A 20,899-nucleotide genomic window follows, 5' to 3' on the forward strand; every position below is an offset into this window, starting at 1 on the left:
GGAAAGAGAGAGAGGGGACAGAGAGATAGGGAGACAGAGAGAGAGGTACAGAGAGAGAGGGGCACAGAGAGGGGGTGTCAGGGAGAGAGGGCGACAGAGAGAGGGGACAGAGAGAGGGAGGACAGAGAGAAGGGGGACAGAGAGAGAGGGGGGACCGAGAGAGGGGGGGGTGGGCAGAGAGAGGTGAGACAGAGAAGGGGTCAGAGAGAAGGGGACAGAGAGAGGGGGACAGAGAGAAAGGGGGGGACAGAGAGAGAGGGGCAGAGAGAGAGGGGGTCAGGGAGAGAGGGGGACAGAGAGAGGGGAACAGAGAGAGAGGGGGACAGAGAGAGAGGGGGACAGAGAGAGGGGGGACAGAGAGAGGGGGGACAGAGAGAGGGCGACAGAGAGGATGGTGACAGAGAGAGGGGGTCAGTGAGGGGGTACAGAGAGAGATGGGTGGGATAGAGTGGGGTTCAGAGAGAGGGCGACAGAGGGGGGGGGGCAGAGATTGGGGGAGATAGCGGGGGTCAGAGAGAGAGGTACAGAGAGAGGTGGGGGGAAAAAGAGAGTCTTCAGAGAGAGGGCGACAGAGAGAGAGGGGAACAGAGAAAGAAGGGGACAGAGAGAGAGGGGGACAGAGAGAGGGGGACAGAGACAGATGGGCAGAGAGAGAGGGCCAGAGAGAGAGGGGGGGGGCAGAGAGTGGGGAGATAGAGGGGGAGAGAGAGAGAGGGGACAGAGAGAGAGGGGGGGACAGAGAGAGGGGGACAGAGAGAGAGAGGGGCAGAGATAGAGATGGGAGTAGACAGAGGGGGACAGAGTGAGGGGGGCACAGAGAGCGGGGTACAGAGAGAGGAGGACTGAGAGAGGGGGACCCAGAGTAAGGGGGCCAGAGAGAGAGGGGAAAGAGAGAGGGGGCAGAGAGAGGGCGACAGAGACAGGGGCACAGAGAGTGGGGGAGATAGGGGGGTTCAGAGAGAGGGGGAAAGAGCGTGGGGGGATGGAGAGGGTGAGGGACAGAGAGAAAGCGGGGGACAGAGAGGGGGGCAGAGAGAGAGGGAGAGATAGAGGGGACAGAGAGAGGGGGACAGAGAAAGGGGGAACAGAGAGAGAGGGGGACAGAGAGAGAGAGAGGGACAGAGAGAGAGAGCGAGAGATAGAGGGTACAGAGAGAGGGGGGTAGAGAGAGGAGGCAGAGAGAGGGGGCAGAGAGAGGGTGCAGAGAGAGAAGGGGACAGAGAGAGAGGGACAGTGAGAGGGGGACAGAGAGTGTGGGGATGGAGAGAGTGTGGGACAGAGATAGAGAGGCTGACAGAGAAAGGAGGACAGAGAGAGGGGAACAGAGAGGGCGCAGAGAGAGAGATGGGGCAGAAGGAGGGCGACAGAGAGGGGGTCAGAGAGAGGGAGACAGAGGGGGGCAGAGAGAGAGGGGGCCGAGATAGAGGGGGACAGAGTGAGAGGTGGACAGAGACAGGGGGCAGAGAGAGAGGGGCAGAGAGTGGGGGGGACAGAGAGTGGGGGAGCGAGAGGGGACAGAGAGAGAGGGGGAAAGAGAGAGAGGGGCAGCAGAGACATGGGGGCAGACAGAGGGGGACACAGTGAGGGAGGCAGAGAGAGTGGGGACTGAGAGAGGGGGACAGAGAGAGAGGGGCGGCCAGAGAGAGAGGGGGACAGAGAGGGGGTCAGAAAGCGGGGGAGAGAGAGAGGAGACAGAGAGAGGGGGCAGAGAGAGAGATGGGGGCAGACAGTGGGGGACAGAGTGAGGGAGGCAGAGTGAGTGGGGGACTGAGAGAGGGGGACAGAGAGAGAGGGGGCTCAGAGGGAGCGAGGAGGACAGAGCGGGGGAGAGAGAGAGAGGGGACAGAGAGAGGGGGCAGAGAGAGAGATGGGGGCAGACAGAGGGGGACAGAGTGAGGGAGGCAGAGAGAGTGGGACAGAGAGGGCGCAGAGAGAGAGTGGGGGCAGAGAGAGGGTGACAGAGAGAGGGTCAGAGAGCGGGGGAGAGAGAGAGGGGGGGCAGAGAGAGAGGGGGCAGAGAGAGAGGGGGACAGAGAGAGAGGGGGCAGAGAGAGAAGAGGGCAGAGACAGAAGAGGGCTGAGAGAGGGGGTCAGAGAGAGGGGACAGAGAGGGGAGGGCAGAGACAGAGGGGGACAGAGAGAGAGGGGGACAGAGAGAGGGCGACAGAGAGAGTGGTGACAGAGAGAGAGAGGGGGAAAGTGAGGGGGTACAGAGAGAGGCAGGTGGGAGAGAGTGGGGGTCAGAGAGAGGGCGACAGGGAGGGTGGACAGAGATTGGGGGAGATAGAGGGTGTCAGAGAGAGAGGGTACAGTTAGAGAGAGGGGGCAGAAAGAGTCGACAGAGAGAGGGGGACAGAGAGAGGGGGCAGAGAGAGAGATGGGGGTAGACAGAGTGGGACAGAGTGAAGGAGGCAGAGAGAGTGGGGGACTGAGAGAGGGGGACAGAGAGAGAGGGAGCCAGAGAGAGAGAGGGGGTCAGAGAGCGGGGAAGAGAGAGAGGGGACAGAGAAAGGAGCACAGAGAGAGGGGGACAGAGAGGGCGCAGAGAGAGAGGGGGCAAAGAGAGGGCGACAGAGAGAGGGTCAGAGAGCGGGGGAGAGAGAGGGGGGCAGAGAGAGAGGGGGCAAAGAGAGAGGGGGACAGAGAGACAGGGGGGCAGAGAGAGAGGAGGGCAGAGTGAGAAGAGGGGAGAGAGAGGGGGACAGAGAGAGGGGGACAGAGAGAGGAGGGCAGAGAGAGAGGGAGACAGAGAGAGAGGGGACAGAGAGAGGGCGACAGGGAGGGTGGACAGAGATTGGGGGAGATAGAGGGTGTCAGAGAGAGAGGGTACAGTTAGAGAGAGGGGGGCAGAAAGAGTCGACAGAGAGAGGGGGACAGAGAGAGGGGGCAGAGAGAGAGATGGGGGTAGACAGAGTGGGACAGAGTGAAGGAGGCAGAGAGAGTGGGGGATTGAGAGAGGGGGGCAGAGAGAGAGGGAGAAATAGAGGGGACAGAGATAGGGGACAGAGAGAGGGGGTAGAGAGAGGGGGAGAGAGAGAGGGGACAGAGAGAGGGGGACAGAGAGAGAGGTGGGTGGAAGGGAGAGGGCGACAGAGAGGGGGTCGGAGAGCGGGAGAGACAGAGAGGACACAGAGAGAGGGTGACAGAGAGGGGGTCAGAGAGCGGGGGAGAGATAGAGGGGACAAAGAGAGGGGGAACAGAGTGAGGGGGAAGAGAGAGAGGGGACAGAGAGGGGGGCAGAGAGAGGGGGGACAGAGAGTGGCGGGTGGGAGCGAGTGGGGGTCAGAGAGAGGGCGAGAGAGAGGGGGGACAGAGAGTGGGGGAGATAGAGGGGGTTCAGAAAGAGAGAGGGGGTCAGAAAGTGAGGGGAGCAGAAAGAGGCGACAGAGAGAGGGGGACAGAGAGAGAGGGGGCAGAGAGAGGGTGACAGAGAGAGGAGGACAGAGAGAGAAAGGGACAGAGAGAGGGGGGACAGAGAGTGGGAGACAGAGAGAGAGGCGGTTGGGAGAGAGAGGGGGTCAGAGAGAGGGCGACAGACAGAGGGGGACAGAGAGAGAGGGGGACAGAGAGAGGGCGACAGAGATAGTGGTGACAGAGAGAGAGAGGGGGAAAGTGAGGGCGTACAGAGAGAGGCAGGTGGGAGAGAGTGGGGGTCAGAGAGAGGGCGACAGGGAGGGTGGACAGAGATTGGGGGAGATAGAGGGTGTCAGAGAGAGAGGGTACAGTTAGAGAGAGGGGGGCAGAAAGAGTCGACAGAGAGAGGGGGACAGAGAGAGAATGGCAGAGAGAGAGATGGGGGTAGACAGAGTGGGACAGAGTGAAGGAGGCAGAGAGAGTGGGGGACTGAGAGAGGGGGACAGAGAGAGAGGGTGCCAGAGAGAGAGAGGGGGACAGAGAGGGGGTCAGAGAGCGGGGAAGAGAGAGAGGGGACAGAGAAAGGAGCACAGAGAGAGGGGGACAGAGAGGGCGCACAGAGAGAGGGGGCAGAGAGAGGGCGACAGAGAGAGGGTCAGAGAGCGGGGGAGAGAGAGGGGGGCAGAGAGAGAGGGGGCAGAGAGAGGGGGGACAGAGAGACAGGGGGGCAGAGAGAGAGGAAGGCAGAGTGAGAAGAGGGCAGAGAGAGGGGGACAGAGAGAGGGGGACAGAGAGAGGAGGGCAGAGAGAGAGGGAGACAGAGAGAGAGGGGACAGAGAGAGGGCGACAGAGAGAGTGGTGACAGAGAGAGAGGAGGACAGTGAGGGGGTACAGAGACAGGCGGGTGGGAGCGAGTGGGGGTCAGAGAGAGGGGGGGCAGAGAGTGGGGGAGATAGAGGGGGGTCAGAAAGAGAGAGGGGGTCAGAAAGTGAGGGGAGCAGAAAGAGGCGACAGAGAGAGGGGGACAGAGAGAGAGGGGGGCAGAGAGAGGGTGACAGAGAGAGGAGGACAGAGAGAGAAAGGGACAGAGAGAGGGGGGACAGAGTGTGGGAGACAGAGAGAGAGGCGGTTGGGAGAGAGAGGGGGTCAGAGAGAGGGCGACAGACAGAGGGGGACAGAGAGTGAGGGTCAGAGAGAGGGCGACAGAGAGAGGGGGTCAGAGATTAGGGGGACAGAGAGATGGGGGACAGAGAGAGGGAGACAGAGAAGGGGGACAGAGAGAGTGGGACAGAGAGAGGGGGATAGAGAGAGGGGTACAGAGTGGGGGAGAGAGAGGGGGACAGAGAGGGGGCAGAGAGAGAGGGAGAAATAGAGGGGACAGAGATAGGGGACAGAGAGAGGGGGCAGAGAGAGGGGGAGAGAGAGAGGGGACAGAGAGAGGGGGACAGAGAGAGAGGTGGGTGGAAGAGAGAGGGCGACAGAGAGGGGGTCGGAGAGCGGGAGAGACAGAGAGGACACAGAGAGAGGGTGACAGAGAGGGGGTCAGAGAGCGGGGGAGAGATAGAGGGGACAAAGAGAGGGGGAACAGAGTGAGGGGGAAGAGAGAGAGGGGACAGAGAGGGGGGGCAGAGAGAGGGGGGACAGAGAGTGGGGGATTGTGAGAGAGGAGGACAGAGAGAAGGGGGAAAGAGAGACGGTGACAGAGAGACGATGACAGAGACACGGTGACAGAGAGAGGGAGACAGAGAGAGGGAGGCAGAGTGGGGGAGACAGAGTGGGGGAGACAGTGGGGGAGAGAGAGGGGGCAGAGTGTGGGGGGACGGAGAGAGTGGGGGACAGAGAGTGTGGGACAGAAAGAAAGGGGGCAGAGAGAGACGGCGACAGAGAGAGGAGGGCAGAGAGAGAGGGGGACAGAGATAAAGGGGGACAGAGAGTGAGGAGCAGAGAGAGAGGGGGACAAAGTGGGACGATAGAGAGAGGCGGGTGGGAGAGATAGGGGGACAGAGATAGGGCGACAGAGAGAGGGGGCAGAGAGCGGGGGAGAGAGAGAGGCGGGTGGGAGAGAGATATGGTCAGAACGAGGGGGACAGAGAGAGACCGACAGAGAGAGAGGGGGCAGAGAGCGGGGGAGAGAGAGAGGCGGTTGGGAGAGAGAGGGGGTCAGAGAGAGGGCGACAGACAGAGATGGACAGAGAGTGCGGGTAAGAGAGAGGGCGACAGAGAGAGGGGTTCAGAGAAAAGGGGGACAGAGAGAGGGGGGACAGAGAGAGGGAGACAGAAAGAAGGGGGAGAGAGAGAGGGGGACAGAGAGAGAGGGACAGAGAGAGGGGTACAGAGTGGGGGAGAGAGGGGGGGACAGAGAGGGGGCAGAGAGAGAGGGAGAGATAGAGGGCGACAGACAGAGGGAGACAGAGAGAGGGAGGACAGAGAGAAGGGGGACAGAGAGAGGGATGACAGGGGGGGGCAGAGAGAGAGGGACAGAGCGAGAGGCGGGTGGAAGAGAGAGGGCGACAGAGAGGGGGTCAGTGAGCGGGGGAGAGACAGAGGGGACAGAGAGAGGGAGAACAGAGAGAGGGGAAAGAGAGAGAGGGGACAGGGAGAGGGGGGACAGAGAGAGGGGGGCAGAGACAGGGGGATTGTGAGAGAGGAAGATAGAGAGAAGGGGGAAAGAGAGACGGTGACAGAGAGACGATGACAGAGACACGGTGACAGAGAGAGGGAGACAGAGAGAGGGAGGCAGAGTGGGGGAGACAGAGTGGGGGAGACAGAGTAGGTGAGAGAGAGGGGGACAGAGTGTGGGGGGATGGAGAGAGTGGGGGATAGAGAGTGTTGGACAGGAAGACAGGGAGCAGAGCGAGAGGGTGACAGAGAGGGGGACAGAGAACGGGGGAGAGAGAGAGGGGTCAGAGAAAGGAGGGCAGAGAGAGAGGGGGACAGAGATAAAGGGGGACAGAGACAGAGGCGGACAGAGAGAGGGAGAGAGAGGGGACATAGAGAGGGGGACAGAGAGTGGGGGACACAGAGGGGTACAGATTGGGGGGAGAGAGGGGGTCAGAGAGGGCGACAGAGAGAGAAGGACAGAGGGGGGACAGAGAGAGGGGGAGAGAGAGGGGACAGAGAGAGGGGGACAGAGAGTGGGGGACAGAGAGGTGTACAGAGTGGGGGGAGAGAGGGGGTCAGAGAGAGGGCGACAGAGAGAGGAGGACAGGGCGGAACAGAGGGAGGGGAGAGAGAGGGGACAGAGAGAGGGGGACAGAGAATGGGGAACAGAGAGTTGGGGGACAGAGAGAATGGGCCAGAGAGAGAGGGGACAGAGAGAGGGGGACAGAGAGAGGGGGGACAGAGAGAAGGGGTCAGAGAGAGGGAGGACAGTGAGAGGGGGACAGAGAGAGGGTGGACAAAGAGAGGGAGAACAGAGAAGGGGACAGAGAGAAGGGGAACAGAGAGAGGGAGACAGAGAGATGGGTACAGAGTGGGGGAGAGAGAGGGGGTCAGAGAGAGGGGGACAGAGAGTGGGGGGATGGAGAGAGTGGGGGACAGAGAGAGAGAGGGCGACAGAGAGAGAGGGGTGCAGAGAGAGAGGGTACAGAGAGGGGGGCAGAGAGTGGGGGCAGAGACAGAGGGGGCAGAGAGATGAGGACAGAGAGAGGCGGACAGAGAGGGGGCAGAGAGAGAGGGGGCAGAGAGAGAGGGGGCAGTGAGAGTGCGACAGAGAGGGTGTCAGAGAGCGGGGGAGAGAGAGAAGGGACAGAGAAAGAGGGGGACAGAGAGAGAGGTGGGCCGAGAGAGAGAGGGGGGAAGAGAGAGGGACAAAGAGGGAGAGGGGACAGAGAGAGAGGGGAACAGAGAAAGAGGGGGACAGAGAGGGGTGGACAGAGAGAGAGGGGGGACAGAGAGAGAGGGGGACAGAGAGAGGGAGGGAGAGATAGAGAGGGGGACAGAGAGAGAGGGGGACAGAGAGAGGGCGACAGAGAGAGTGGTGACAGAGAGAGAGGGGGACAGTGAGGGGGTACAGAGAGAGATGGGTGGGAGAGAGTGGGGTTCAGAGAGAGGGCGACAGAGAGGGGGGGACAGAGATTGGGGGAGATAGAAGTTGTTTAGAGAGAGGGGTACAGAGAGGGGGGGGCAGAAAGAGTCGACATAGAGAGAGCGACAGAGAGAGAGGGGAACAGAGAGAGAAGGGGACAGAAAGAGAGGAGGACAGAAAGAGAGGGACAGAGACAGAGGGGCAGAGAGAGAGGGCCAGAGAGAGGGGGGACAGAGAATGGGGAGATAGAGGGGGAGAGAGAGAGGGGACAGAGAGAGAGAGGCAGACAGAGAGAGAGGGGGACAGAGAGAGAGGGGCAGAGAGAGAGATGGGGCGGACAGAGGGGGGCAGAGACGAGGGGGGCGCAGAGAGCGGGATACAGAGAGAGGGGGACTGAGAGAGGGGGACCCAGAGTGAGGGGGCCAGAGTGAGAGGGGAAAGAGAGAGGGGGGGGGGGAGGGCGACAAAGAGAAGGGCACAGAGTGGGGGAGCGAGGGGGTTCAGAGAGAGGGGGACAGAGGGTGGGGGACAGAGAGAGAGCGGGGGACAGAGAGGGTGCAGAGAGAGAGGGAGAGATAGAGGGGACAGAGAGAGGGGCACAGACAAAGGTGGGGACAGAGAGAGGGGGACAGAGAGAGAGGGGGCAGAGAGAGAGAGGGAGAGATAGAGGGAACAGAGAGAGGGGGACAGAGAGAGGAGGCAGAGAGAGGGGCAGAGAGAGGGGGCAGAGAGAGAAGGGTACAGAGAGAGGGGGACAGTGAGAGGGGGACAAAGAGAGAGGGGCAGAGAGAGAGATGGGGGCGGACAGAGGGGGGCAGAGACGAGGGGGGCGCAGAGAGCGGGATACAGAGAGAGGGGGACTGAGAGAGGGGGACCCAGAGTGAGGGGGCCAGAGTGAGAGGGGAAAGAGAGAGAGGGGGGGGAGAGAGAGAGGGCGACAGAGAGAAGGGTACAGAGTGGGGGAGAGAGGGGGGTTCAGAGAGAGGGGGACAGAGGGTGGGGGACAGAGAGAGAGCGGTGGACAGAGAGGGGGCAGAGAGAGAGGGACAGATAGAGGAGACAGAGAGAGGGGCACAGACAAAGGTGGGGACAGAGAGAGAGGGGGACAGAGAGAGAGGGGGGCAGAGAGAGAGGGAGAGATAGAGGGAACAGAGAGAGGGGGACAGAGAGAGGAGGCAGAGAGAGGGGGCAGAGAGAGGGGGCAGAGAGAGAAGGGGACAGAGAGAGGGGGACAGACAGAGGGGGGACAGAGAGAGGGGGGACAGAGACAGATGAGAACAGAGAGAGGGGGCAGAGAGAGAGGGGGACAGACAGGGGACAGAGAGAGGGTGACAGGGAGCGGGGGAGAGAGAGGGGGCAGAGAGAGTGGGACAGAAAGGGGGGGACCGAGAGAGACGGTGACAGAGAGGGGGCAGAGAGAGAGGGGGACAGAGCGTGGGTGTGTCAGAGAGGGGGGGGCAGAGAGAGAGGTAACAGACAGAGGGGGGACAGACAGAGGGGGGACAGAGAGAGGGTAACAGAGAAGGGCAAGAACGAGGGCGACTAACAATGCTGCACTCCCTCCACACTGATCCTCTGACAATGTTGCATTCACTCCATACTGATGCTCTGACAATGCTGCACTCGCTCCACACTGACCCTCTGACAATGCTGCACTCCGTCCACACTGACCCTCTGATGATTCAGCACTCCCTCCACACTGAACCTCTGACAATGGTGCACTCCCTCCAAAGTGATCCTCTGACAATGCTGCACTCCCTCCACACTGATCCTCTGACAATGCTGCACTCCCTCCAAAGTGATCCTCTGACAATGCTGCACTCCCTCCATCCTACCTCCTGACAATGCTGCGCTCCCTCCACACTGGCCCTCTGACAATGCTGCACTCCCTCCACACTGACCCTCTGACAATGCTGCACTCCCTCCACACTGACCCTCTGACAATGCTGCACACCCTCCACACTGACTTTCTGACAATGCTGCACTCCCTCCACACTGACCCTCTGATAATGCTGCGCTCCCTCCACACTGATCCTCTGACAATGCTGCACTCCCTCCATCCTGACCCCCTGACAATGTTGCACTCCTCCACACTGACCCTCTGACAGTGCTGCACTCCCTTCGCACTGATCCTCTGACAATGCTGCACTCCCTCCATCCTGACCCCCTGACAATGTTGCACTCCCTCCACACTGACCCTCTGACAATGCTGCACTCCCTCCACACTGACCCTCTGACAATGCTCAACTCCTTCCACACTGATCCTCTGACAATGCTGCACTCTCTCCACACTGATCCTTTGACAATGCTGCGCTCCCTCCACACTGATCCTCTGACAATGCTGCACTCACTCCACACTGATCCTCTGACAATGCTGCACTCCCTCCACACTGACCCTCTGATAATGCTGCGCTCCCTCCACACTGACTCTCTGACAATGCTGCACTCCCTCCACACTGATCCTCTGACAATGCTGCACTCCCTCCACACTGACCCCCTGACAATGCTGCACTCCCTCCACACTGATGCTCTGACACTGCTGCACTCCCTCCACACTGAGGCTCTGACAATGCTGTACTCCCTCCACACTGATCCTCTGACAAAGCTGCACTCCCTCCACACTGACCCTCTGACAATGCTGCACTCCCTCCACGCTGACCCTCTGACAATGTTGCACTCCCTCCACACTGATCCTCTGACAATTCTGCACTCCCTCCACACTGACTCTCTGAAAATGCTGTACTCCCTCCACACTGATCCTCTGACAATGCTGCACTCCCTCCAAACTGATCCTCTGACAATGCTGTACTCCCTCCACACTGATCCTCTGAGAATTCTGCACTCCCTCCACACTGACTCTCTGACAATGCTGTACTCCCTCCACACTGATCCTCTGACAATGCTGCACTCCCTCCACACTGACCCTCTGACAATGCTGCACTCCCTCCACACTGACCCTCTGATAATGCTGCGCTCCCTCCACACTGACCCTCTGACAATGCTGCACTCCCTCCACACTGACCCCCTGACAGTGCTGCACTCCCTTCGCACTGATCCTCTGACAATGCTGCACTCCCTCCATCCTGACCCCCTGACAATGTTGCACTCCCTCCACATTGACCCTCTGACAATGCTGCACTCCCTCCACACTGACCCTCTGACAATGCTGCACTCCCTCCACACTAACCCTCTGATAATGCTGCGCTCCCTCCACACTGACCCTCTGACAATGCTGCACTCCCTCCACACTGACCCTCTGACAGTGCTGCACTCCCTTCGCACTGATCCTCTGACAATGCTGCACTCCCTCCACACTGACCCTCTGACAATGTTGCATTCCCTCCACACTGATCCTCTGACAATGCTGCACTCCTTCCACACTGACTCTCTGACAATGCTGTAATCCCTCCACACTGATCCTCTGACAAAGCTGCACTCTCTCCACACTGACCCTCTGACAATGCTGTACGCCCTCCAGACTGATCCTCTGACAAAGCTGCACTCCCTCCACACTGACCCTCTGACAATGCTCAATTCCTTCCACACTGATCCTCTGACAATGCTGCACTCTCTCCACACTGATCCTCTGACAATGCTGCGCTCCCGCCACACTGATCCTCTGACAATGCTGCACTCACTCCACACTGATCCTCTGACAATGCTGCATTCCCTCCACACGGATCCTCTGACAATGCTGCACTCCCACCACACTGACCCTCTGATAATGCTGCGCTCCCTCCACACTGACCCTCTGACAATGCTGCACTCCCTCCACACTGATCCTCTGACAATGCTGCACTCCCTCCACACTGACCCCCGACAATGCTGCACTCCCTCCGCACTGATGCTCTGACACTGCTGCACTCCCTCAACACTGAGGCTCTGACAATGCTGTACTCCCTCCACACTGATCCTCTGACAAAGCTGCACTCCCTCCACACTGACCCTCTGACAATGCTGCACTCCCTCCACGCTGACCCTCTGACAATGCTGCACTCCCTCCACACTGATCCTCTGACAATTCTGCACTCCCTCCACACTGACTCTCTGACAATGCTGTACTCCCTCCACACTGATCCTCTGACAATGCTGCACTCCCTCCACACTGACCCTCTGACAATGCTGCACTCCCTCCACACTGATCCTCTGACAGTGCTGAACTCTCTCCACACTCTTCCTCTGACAATGCTGCACTCCCTCCACACTGATCCTCTGATAATGCTCCGCTCCCTCCACACTGATCCTCTGACAATGCTGAACTCCCTCCACACTGACCCTCTGACAATGCTGCACTCCCTCCACACTGACCCTCTGACAATGCTGTACTCCCTTCACACTGATCCTGTGACAATGTTGTACTCCCTTCACACTGATCCTCTGTCAAAGCTGCACACCCTCCACACTGACCCTCTGACAATGCTGTACTCCCTTCACACTGATCCTCCGACAATGCTGCACTCACTCCACACTGACCCTCTGACAATGCTGCACTCCGTCCACACTGACCCTCTGACAGTGCTGCACTCCCTTCACACTAATCCTCTGACAACGCTGCACTCCCTCCACACTGACCCTCTGACAATGCTGCTCTCCCTCCACACTGACCCTCTGACAATATTGCACTCCCTCCACACTGACCCTCTGACAATTCTGCACTCCCTCCACACTGATCCTCTGACAGTGCTGCACTCCCTTCACACTGGCCCTCTGACAATGCTGCGCTACCTCCACACTGACCCTCTGACAATGCTGCACGCCCTCCACACTGATCCTCTGACAATGCTGCACTCCCTCCACACTGACCCTCTGACAGTGCTGCACTCCCTTCGCACTGATCCTCTGACAATGCTGCACTCTCTCCACACTGACCCTCTGACAATGTTGCATTCCCTCCACACTGATCCTCTGACAATGCTGCACTCCCTCCACACTGACTCTCTGACAATGCTGTAATCCCTCCACACTGATCCTCTGACAAAGCTGCACTCCCTCCACACTGACCCTCTGACAATGCTGTACGCCCTCCACACTGATCCTCTGACAAAGCTGCACTCCCTCCACACTGACCCTCTGACAATGCTCAACTCCTTCCACACTGATCCTCTGACAATGCTGCACTCTCTCCACACTGATCCTTTGACAATGCTGCGCTCCCTCCACACTGATCCTCTGACAATGCTGCACTCACTCCACACTGATCCTCTGACAATGCTGCACTCCCTCCACACTGACCCTCTGATAATGCTGCGCTCCCTCCACACTGACTCTCTGACAATGCTGCACTCCCTCCACACTGATCCTCTGACAATGCTGCACTCCCTCCACACTGACCCCCTGACAATGCTGCACTCCCTCCACACTGATGCTCTGACACTGCTGCACTCCCTCCACACTGAGGCTCTGACAATGCTGTACTCCCTCCACACTGATCCTCTGACAAAGCTGCACTCCCTCCACACTGACCCTCTGACAATGCTGCACTCCCTCCACGCTGACCCTCTGACAATGCTGCACTCCCTCCACACTGATCCTCTGACAATTCTGCACTCCCTCCACACTGACTCTCTGAAAATGCTGTACTCCCTCCACACTGATCCTCTGACAATGCTGCACTCCCTCCAAACTGATCCTCTGACAATGCTGTACTCCCTCCACACTGATCCTCTGACAATTCTGCACTCCCTCCACACTGACTCTCTGACAATGCTGTACTCCCTCCACACTGATCCTCTGACAATGCTGCACTCCCTCCACACTGACCCTCTGACAATGCTGCACTCCCTCCACACTGACCCTCTGATAATGCTGCGCTCCCTCCACACTGACCCTCTGACAATGCTGCACTCCCTCCACACTGACCCCCTGACAGTGCTGCACTCCCTTCGCACTGATCCTCTGACAATGCTGCACTCCCTCCATCCTGACCCCCTGACAATGTTGCACTCCCTCCACATTGACCCTCTGACAATGCTGCACTCCCTTCACACTGACCCTCTGACAATGCTGCACTCCCTCCACACTAACCCTCTGATAATGCTGCGCTCCCTCCACACTGACCCTCTGACAATGCTGCACTCCCTCCACACTGACCCTCTGACAGTGCTGCACTCCCTTCGCACTGATCCTCTGACAATGCTGCACTCCCTCCACACTGACCCTCTGACAATGTTGCATTCCCTCCACACTGATCCTCTGACAATGCTGCACTCCTTCCACACTGACTCTCTGACAATGCTGTAATCCCTCCACACTGATCCTCTGACAAAGCTGCACTCTCTCCACACTGACCCTCTGACAATGCTGTACGCCCTCCAGACTGATCCTCTGACAAAGCTGCACTCCCTCCACACTGACCCTCTGACAATGCTCAATTCCTTCCACACTGATCCTCTGACAATGCTGCACTCTCTCCACACTGATCCTCTGACAATGCTGCGCTCCCGCCACACTGATCCTCTGACAATGCTGCACTCACTCCACACTGATCCTCTGACAATGCTGCATTCCCTCCACACGGATCCTCTGACAATGCTGCACTCCCTCCACACTGACCCTCTGATAATGCTGCGCTCCCTCCACACTGACCCTCTGACAATGCTGCACTCCCTCCACACTGATCCTCTGACAATGCTGCGCTCCCTCCACACTGACCCCCGACAATGCTGCACTCCCTCCACACTGATGCTCTGACACTGCTGCACTCCCTCCATACTGAGGCTCTGACAATGCTGTACTCCCTCCACACTGGTCCTCTGACAAAGCTGCACTCCCTCCACACTGACCCTCTGACAATGCTGCACTCCCTCCACGCTGACCCTCTGACAATGCTGCACTCCCTCCACACTGATCCTCTGACAATTCTGCACTCCCTCCACACTGACTCTCTGACAATGCTGTACTCCCTCCACACTGATCCTCTGACAATGCTGCACTCCCTCCACAGTGACCCTCTGACAATGCTGCACTCCATCCACACTGACCCTCTGACAATGCTGCACTCCCTCCACACTGATCCTCTGACAGTGCTGTACTCCCTCCACACTCTTCCTCTGACAATGCTGCACTCCCTCCACACTGATCCTCTGATAATGCTCCGCTCCCTCCACACTGATCCTCTGACAATGCTGAACTCCCTCCACACTGACCCTCTGACAATGCTGCACTCCCTCCACACTGACCCTCTGACAATGCTGTACTCCCTTCACACTGATCCTGTGACAATGTTGTACTCCCTTCACACTGATCCTCTGTCAAAGCTGCACACCCTCCACACTGACCCTCTGACAATGCTGTACTCCCTTCACACTGATCCTCTGACAATGCTGCACTCCCTCCACACTGACCCTCTGACAATGCTGCACTCCGTCCACACTGACCCTCTGACAGTGCTGCACTCCCTTCACACTAATCCTCTGACAACGCTGCACTCCCTCCACACTGACCCTCTGACAATGCTGTACTCCCTTCACACTGATCCTGTGACAATGTTGTACTCCCTTCACACTGATCCTCTGTCAAAGCTGCACACCCTCCACACTGACCCTCTGACAATGCTGTACTCCCTTCACACTGATCCTCTGACAATGCTGTACTCCCTTCACACTGATCCTCTGACAATGCTGCTCTCCCTCCACACTGACCCTCTGACAATATTGCACTCCCTCCACACTGACCCTCTGACAATTCTGCACTCCCTCCACACTGATCCTCTGACAGTGCTGCACTCCCTTCACACTGGCCCTCTGACAATGCTGCGCTACCTCCACACTGACCCCCTGACAATGCTGCACGCCCTCCACACTGATCCTCTGACAATGCTGCATTCCCTCCACACTGATCCTCTGACAATGCTGCGCTCCTCCACACTGTTCCTCTGTCAATGCTGCACTCCCTCCACACTGATCCTCTGACAATGCTGCACTCCATCCACACTGACCCTCTGACAGTGCTGCACTCCCTACCTACTGAACTTCCGGCAATGCTGCACTCCGCCCATTCTGTACCTCTGACAATGCTGCACTCCCTGCACACTGACCCTCTGACAGTACTGCACTCCCTCCACACTGATCCAATGACAATGCTGCACTCCCTCCACACTGACTCTGTGACAATGCTGCACTCCCTACACACTGATCATCTGACAAAGCTGCACTCCCTCCACACTGACCCACTGACAATGCTGCATTCACTCTATACTGACCCTCTGACAATGCTGCACTCCCTCCACACTGTTCCTCTGACAATGCTGCACTCCCTCCACACTGACCCTCTGATAATTCAGCACTCCCTCCACACTGAATCTCTGACAATGCTGCACTCCCTCCAAAGTGATCCTCTGACAATGCTGCACTCCCTCCACACTGATCCTCTGACAATGCTGCACTCCCTCTAAAGTGATCCTCTGACAATGCTGCACTCCCTCCATCCTGACCTCCTGACAATGCTGCGCTCCCTCCACACTGACCCTCTGACAATGCTGCACTCCCTCCACACTGATCCTCTGACAATGCTGCACTCCCTCCAACCTGACCACCTGACAATGCTGCACTCCCTCCACACTGACCCTCTGACAATGCTGCACTCCCTCCACACTGACTTTCAGACAATGCTGCACTCCCTCCACACTGACCCTCTGATAATGCTGCGCTCCCTCCACACTGACTCTCTGACAATGCTGCACTCCCTCCACACTGACCCTCTGACAGTGCTGCACTCCCTTCGCACTGATCCTCTGACAATGCTGCACTCCCTCCAAAGTGATCCTCTGACAATGCTGCACTCCCTCCACACTGATCCTCTGACAATGCTGCACTCCCTCCAAAGTGATCCTCTGACAATGCTGCACTCCCTCCATCCTACCTCCTGACAATGCTGCGCTCCCTCCACACTGGCCCTCTGACAATGCTGCACTCCCTCCACACTGACACTCTGACAATGCTGCACTCCCTCCACACTGATCCTCTGACAATGCTGCACTCCCTCCAACCTGACCCCCTGACAATGCTGCACTCCCTCCACACTGACCCTCTGACAATGCTGCACACCCTCCACACTGACTTTCTGACAATGCTGCACTCCCTCCACACTGACCCTCTGATAATGCTGCGCTCCCTCCACACTGATCCTCTGACAATGCTGCACTCCCTCCATCCTGACCCCCTGACAATGTTGCACTCCTCCACACTGACCCTCTGACAGTGCTGCACTCCCTTCGCACTGATCCTCTGACAATGCTGCACTCCCTCCATCCTGACCCCCTGACAATGTTGCACTCCCTCCACACTGACCCTCTGACAATGCTGCACTCCCTCCACACTGACCCTCTGACAATGCTGCACTCCCTCCACACTAACCCTCTGATAATGCTGCGCTCCCTCCACACTGACCCTCTGACAATGCTGCACTCCCTCCACACTGACCCTCTGACAGTGCTGCACTCCCTTCGCAATGATCCTCTGACAATGCTGCACTCTCTCCACACTGACCCTCTGACAATGTTGCATTCCCTCCACACTGATCCTCTGACAATGCTGCACTCCCTCCACACTGACTCTCTGACAATGCTGTAATCCCTCCACACTGATCCTCTGACAAAGCTGCACTCCCTCCACACTGACCCTCTGACAATGCTGTACGCCCTCCACACTGATCCTCTGACAAAGCTGCACTCCCTCCACACTGACCCTCTGACAATGCTCAACTCCTTCCACACTGATCCTCTGACAATGCTGCACTCTCTCCACACTGATCCTCTGACAATGCTGCGCTCCCTCCACACTGATCCTCTGACAATGCTGCACTCACTCCACACTGATCCTCTGACAATGCTGCACTCCCTCCACACTGACCCTCTGATAATGCTGCGCTCCCTCCACACTGACTCTCTGACAATGCTGCACTCCCTCCACACTGATCCTCTGACAATGCTGCACTCCCTCCACACTGACCCCCTGACAATGCTGCACTCCCTCCACACTGATGCTCTGACACTGCTGCACTCCCTCCACACTGACTCTCTGACAATGCTGTACTCCCTCCACACTGATCCTCTGACAATGCTGCACTCCCTCCACACTGACCCTCTGACAATGCTGCACTCCATCCACACTGACCCTCTGACAATGCTGCACTCCCTCCACACTGATCCTCTGACAGTGCTGTACTCCCTCCACACTCTTCCTCTGACAATGCTGCACTCCCTCCACACTGATCCTCTGATAATGCTCCGCTCCCTCCACACTGATCCTCTGACAAGGCTGAACTCCCTCCACACTGACCCTCTGACAATGCTGCACTCCCTCCACACTGACCCTCTGACAATGCTGTACTCCCTTCACACTGATCCTGTGACAATGTTGTACTCCCTTCACACTGATCCTCTGTCAAAGCTGCACACCCTCCACACTGACCCTCTGACAATGCTGCACTCCGTCCACACTGACCCTCTGACAGTGCTGCACTCCCTTCACACTAATCCTCTGACAACGCTGCACTCCCAACACACTGACCCTCGGACAATGCTGCTCTCCCTCCACACTGACCCTCTGACAATATTGCACTCCCTCCACACTGACCCTCTGACAATTCTGCACTCCCTCCACACTGATCCTCTGACAGTGCTGCTCTCCCTTCACACTGGCCCTCTGACAATGCTGCGCTACCTCCACACTGACCCTCTGACAATGCTGCACGCCCTCCACACTGATCCTCTGACAATGCTGCACTCCCTCCACACTGATCCTCTGACAATGCTGCGCTCCTCCACACTGATCCTCTGTCAATGCTGCACTCCCTCCACACTGATCCTCTGACAATGCTGCACTCCATCCACACTGACCCTCTGACAGTGCTGCACTCCCTACCTACTGAACTTCTGGCAATGCTGCACTCCGCCCATTCTGAACCTCTGACAATGCTGCACTCCCTGCACACTGACCCTCTGACAGTACTGCACTCCCTCCACACTGATCCAATGACAATGCTGCACTCCCTCCACACTGACTCTGTGACAATGCTGCACTCCCTACACACTGATCATCTGACAAAGCTGCACTCCCTCCACACTGACCCACTGACAATGCTGCATTCACTTTATGTTGAAACTTTATTGCTGGAACAGCACAGCAGGTCAGGCAGCATCCAGGGAACAGGAGATTCGACGTTTCGGGCACAGGCCCTTCTTCAGGCATTCACTCTATACTGACCCTCTGACAATGCTGCACTCCCTCCACACTGATCCTCTGACAATGCTGCACTCCCTCCACACTGACCCTCTGATAATTCAGCACTCCCTCCACACTGAATCTCTGACAATGCTGCACTCCCTCCAAAGTGATCCTCTGACAATGCTGCACTCCCTCCACACTGATCCTCTGACAATGCTGCACTCCCTCCAAAGTGATCCTCTGACAATGCTGCACTCCCTCCATCCTGACCTCTTGACAATGCTGCGCTCCCTCCACACTGACCCTCTGACAATGCTGCACTCCCTCCACACTGATCCTCTGACAATGCTGCACTCCCTCCAACCTGACCCCCTGACAATGCTGCACTCCCTCCACACTGACCCTCTGACAATGCTGCACTCCCTCCACACTGACTTTCAGACAATGCTGCACTCCCTCCACACTGACCCTCTGATAATGCTGCGCTCCCTCCACACTGACTCTCTGACAATGCTGCACTCCCTCCACACTGACCCTCTGACAGTGCTGCACTCCCTTCGCACTGATCCTCTGACAATTCTGCACTCCCTCCATCCTCACCCACTGACAATGTTGCACTCCCTCCACACTGACCCTCTGACAATGCTGCACTCCCTCCACACTGACTTTCTGACAATGCTGCACTCCCTCCACACTGACCCTCTGATAATGCTGCGCTCCCTCCACACTGACCCTCTGACAATGCTGCACTCCTTCCACACTGACCCTCTGACAGTGCTGCACTCCCTTCGCACTGATCCTCTGACAATGCTGCACTCCCTCCACACTGACCCTCTGACAATGTTGCATTCCCTCCACACTGATCCTCTGACAATGCTGCACTCCCTCCACACTGACTCTCTGACAATGCTGTACTCCCTCCACACTGATCCTCTGACAAAGCTGCTCTCCCTCCACACTGACCCTCTGGCAATGCTGTACGCCCTCCACACTGATCCTCTGAAAAAGCTGCAATCCCTCCACACTGACCCTCTGACAATGCTCAACTCCTTCCACACTGATCCTCTGACAATGCTGCGCTCCCTCCACACTGATCCTCTGACAATGCTGCACTCACTCCACACTGATCGTCTGACAATGCTGCATTCCCTCCACACGGATCCTCTGACAGTGCTGTACTCCCTCCACACGGATCCTCTGACAATGCTGCACTCACTCCACACTGATCCTCTGACAATGCTGCGCTCCCCCCACACTGATCTTCTGACAATGCTGAACTCCCTCCACACTGACCCTCTGACAATGTTGCATTCCCTCCACACTGATCCTCTGACAATGCTGCACTCCCTCCACACTGACTCTCTGACAATGCTGTACTCCCTCCACACTGATCCTCTGACAAAGCTGCTCTCCCTCCACACTGACCCTCTGACAATGCTGTACGCCCTCCACACTGATCCTCTGAAAAAGCTGCAATCCCTCCACACTGACCCTCTGACAATGCTCAACCCCTTCCACACTGATCCTCTGACAATGCTGCGCTCCCTCCACACTGATCCTCTGACAATGCTGCACTCACTCCACACTGATCGTCTGACAATGCTGCATTCCCTCCACACGGATCCTCTGACAGTGCTGTACTCCCTCCACACGGATCCTCTGACAATGCTGCACTCCCTCCACACTGATCCTCTGACAATGCTGCGCTCCCCCCACACTGATCTTCTGACAATGCTGAACTCCCTCCACACTGACCCTCTGACAATGCTGCACTCCCTCCACACTGACCCTCTGACAATGCTGTACTCCTTTCACACTGATCCTCTGACAATGTTGTACTCCCCTCACACTGATCCTCTGTCAAAGCTGCACTCCCTCCAAACTGACCCTCTGACAATGCTGTACCCCCTTCACACTGATCCTCTGACAATGCTGCATTCCCTCCACACGGATCCTCTGACAATGCTGCACTCACTCCACACTGATCGTCTGACAATGCTGCATTTCCTCCACACGGATCCTCTGACAATGCTGCACTCCCTCCACACTGACCCTCTGATAATGCTGCGCTCCCTCCACACTGAACCTCTGACAATGCTGCACTCCCTCCACACTGATCCTCTGACAATGCTGCACTCCCTCCACACTGACCCCCTGACAATGCTGCACTCCCTCCACACTGATGCTCTGACAATGCTGCACTCCCTCCACACTGATCCTCTGACAATGCTGCACTCCCTTCACATTGACTCTCTGACAATGCTGTACTCCCTCCACACTGATCCTCTGACAATGCTGCACTCCCTCCACACTGACCCTCTGACAATGCTGCACTCCATCCACACTGACCCTC

Source organism: Chiloscyllium plagiosum, unplaced genomic scaffold, assembly GCF_037043375.1.
Source record: "Chiloscyllium plagiosum isolate Xiang-an unplaced genomic scaffold, Cpla_swu_hap1 HiC_scaffold_45, whole genome shotgun sequence".
NCBI lineage: Eukaryota > Metazoa > Chordata > Chondrichthyes > Orectolobiformes > Hemiscylliidae > Chiloscyllium > Chiloscyllium plagiosum.